At 43.1% G+C, this 3,179-nt stretch overlaps 1 protein-coding gene across 1 annotated transcript in view; it reads left to right on the plus strand.

Annotated features, from left to right (window-relative positions):
- Positions 1-579: 579 nt before the first annotated feature.
- Positions 580-3,179, plus strand: part of LOC131382912 (collagen alpha-1(XXV) chain-like) — a 32,981-nt gene continuing 30,381 nt past the window's right edge. Inside the window, exon 1 of the mRNA XM_058435713.1 lies at positions 580-618. The gene's annotated coding sequence lies outside the window, so the exon portion shown is untranslated. The remainder of the gene's footprint in view (positions 619-3,179) is intronic.

The following is a 3,179-nucleotide window of genomic DNA, read 5'->3' on the forward strand; positions in this document are numbered from 1 at the left end:
TCTTCCATTCCGGGAATGATTTTTTTTGTGGCTCTTGGCTCTGCATTCTGGCTCTTTTTTCCTGCTTTTAAGTTATTTTTCCTTTCTGTAAAAGGTAGCTTGTGTTTGCAGCTCTACAATTTTTTCAGCCTGCTTCCTGCCTATAGAGGTTTTGGGGTCTGAAGGCCTCTTTTCCTCTTTTACTGTTTCTGTTCATTTCAGTCTAAGTAGATGTTTTTGAAATTATTATTTTCTTTAAATATTTGTTAGTCTCCTATAAATATTATTGGCATTGACTCTACCTTGAGTTTCTGCTGAGCCTACTGAGGAACAGCACCCCTAAGCTTTTAAGAAGCTCCATTGTTTGACTAAGCGTTCTGAGGTGTTTCTAAGGTCTTAAAGATTTTTATAACCATACTCAGCTTTTCTGTGAGTCTTCTTGATTCGACTTTGTTCAACAGTCACTTATTAATATTAGTGTAAGTTATCATCGGAGAGGCTGAGAATTTTTAATCCCAACAATTCCTGGCTTCTTTTGATTTAACTGTCATTAGCTTATCTATCTTCTTTTATATTTTACCATACACAACCAGAAGAAACCTGTTGGCATCTTCAAAACTCTAAATGGAATCTACTCAGGTAGGTCATATAGTTCATTAAGTACATTTTTTATACTCTTTATGTTATTGCAGGCAACAGTGTTGTAGCATCGGCCTCTACATCGTACAAATCTCTTTCATTAGAGTTTTCAATGACACTTCCTCATTTCTTCAAGCTGTCGTCTGAAGTCTCCTGTAAGGCAATTAGGCATTGATATGGTGTGGCTCTGCATCCCCACCCAAATCTCATCTAGAATTGTAATCCCTACATATTAGGGAGCGACCTGATGGGAGGTGATTAGATCATGGGGGTGGTTTCCCCCATGCTGTTCTCATGATAGTGAGTGAATTGTCATGAGATCTGATGGTTTAAAAGTGTGCATTTCCTCCCCATCTCTATTTCTCCTGCCACCATGTAAGATGTGCCTTGCCTTCCCCTTTGCCTTCTGCCATAATTGTAAGCTTCCTGAGGCCTCCCAAGCCACACAGAACTTTGAGTCAATTAAACCTCTTTTCTTTATAAATTACCCAGTCTCATGTAGTTCTTTGTAGTAGTGTGAAAACTGACTAACACAGAAAACTGGTACCAAGAGTGGGGTACTGCTATAAAGATAACCTGAAAATGTGGAAGTGACTTTGGAACTGGGTAAGAAGCAGAGGTTGGAACAGTTTAGAGGGCTCAGAAAAAGAAAGATGTGGGAAGGTTTGTAACTTGCTAGAGGCTTGAATGGTTTTGTCCAAAAAACTGATAGTGGTATGGAAATGAAGTTCAGGGTGAGGTAGTCTCAGATGGAGATGAGGAACTTATTGGGAACTAGAGCAAAGGTTGAACTTGCTATGCTTTAGCAAAGGGACTGGCAGCATCTGGCCCCTGCCCTAGAGATCTGTGGAGCTATGAACTTGAGAGAGATAATTTAGGGTATCTGGCAGAATAAATCTCTAAGCAGCAAAGCATTCAAGAGTTGACCTGGCTTTTTCTGAAAGTGTACAGTCATATACATTCACAAAGAGATGACCTGAAATTGGAACTTATGTTTAAAAGGGAAGCAGAACATTACAGTTTGGAAAATTTGTAGCCTGACCGTGTGGTAGAAAGAAAAACTCATTTTCTGGGGAGAAATTCAAGCTGGCTGCATACATTTGCATAAGTAACAAGGAGCCAAATGTGAATAGCCAAGAAAATGGGAAAAATGTCTCTAGGGCATTTCAGAGATCTTCACAGCAGCCCCTCCCATCACAGGCCTGGGGGCCTAGGAAGGAAAAAATGGTTTCATGGACCAGGCCAAGGGTCTGCTGCTCTGTGCAGCCCCAGGACATGGCACCCTGTATCCCAGCCACTCTACCTCCAGCCATGGCTAAAAGGGGCCAAAGTACAGCTCAGGCCATTGCTTCAGAGGTTGCAAACCCCAAGCCTTGGTGGCTTCCACATGGTGTTGGGCCTACAGGTGCACAGAAGACAGGAGTTGAGCTTTTTGAGACTCTGCCTAGATTTCAGAGGATGTATGGAAATGCCTGGATGTCCAGGCAGAAGTCTGCTGAACGGGCAGAGCCCTCATGGAGAACCTCTACTATGGCAATGCAGAGGGGAAATGTGGGGTTGAAGTCTCCAAACAGAGTCCCCACTGGGGCACTGCCTAGTGGAGTTGTGAGAATCCTCCACACCCCAGACTGGTAGATCCATCAACAGCTTGCACTGCACATCTGGAAAAGCTGCAGTAACTGAATGCCAGCCTGTGAAAGCAGCCAAGGGGGCTGTACCCTGCAAAGCCACAAGGGCAGAGCTGCCTAAGGCCTTGTGAGCCCACTTCTTGCATCAGCATACCCTGGTTGTGAGATATAGAGTAAAAGAAGATTATTTTGGCACTTTAAGATTTAATGACAGCCCTGTTGGGTTTTGGACTTGCATGTGGCCTGTAGCCCCTTTGTTTTGGCCAATTCCTCCCATTTGGAATGGAAGCATTTACCCAATGCCTGTATCCCCACTGTATCTTAGAAGAAACTAACTCGATTTTTATTTTATGGGCTCATAGGTGAAAGGGACTTGTCTTATCTCAGATGAGAATTTGGACTTGAACTTTTAGGCTAATGCTGGAATGAGTTAAGACACTTGGGGACTGTTGGGAAGGCAGGATTGTGTTTTGACATGTGAAAAGGACATAAGATTTGGGAGGGTCCAGGGGTGGTAAGATATGGTTTGGCTCCGTGTTCCCACTCAAATCTCATCTCGAACTGTAATCCCCACATATTAGGGAGGGACCTGGTGGGAGGTGACTGAATCATGGCAGCGGTTTTCTCCATGCTGTTCTCATGATAGTAAGTGAGTTCTCATGAGATCTGATGGTTTTAAAGTGTGGCATTTCCTCTCTCTCTCCTGCTGCTCTATAAGATGTGCCTTGCTTCCCCTTTGCCTTCTGCCGTGATTGTAAGTTTCCTGAGGTGTCCCCAGCCACACAGAACTATGAGTCAATTAAACCTCTTTTCTTTATAAATTACCCAGTCTCAGGTAGTCCTTTATAGCAGTTTTAAAGTGGACTAATACAGCTAATATAGGCATCTACTAACAGTTTTCTAGGCTTTCAGACTTTTTCTATTACTCTTTTC

Source organism: Hylobates moloch, unplaced genomic scaffold (assembly GCF_009828535.3).
Source record: "Hylobates moloch isolate HMO894 unplaced genomic scaffold, HMol_V3 SCAFFOLD_2, whole genome shotgun sequence".
Classification (NCBI taxonomy): domain Eukaryota; kingdom Metazoa; phylum Chordata; class Mammalia; order Primates; family Hylobatidae; genus Hylobates; species Hylobates moloch.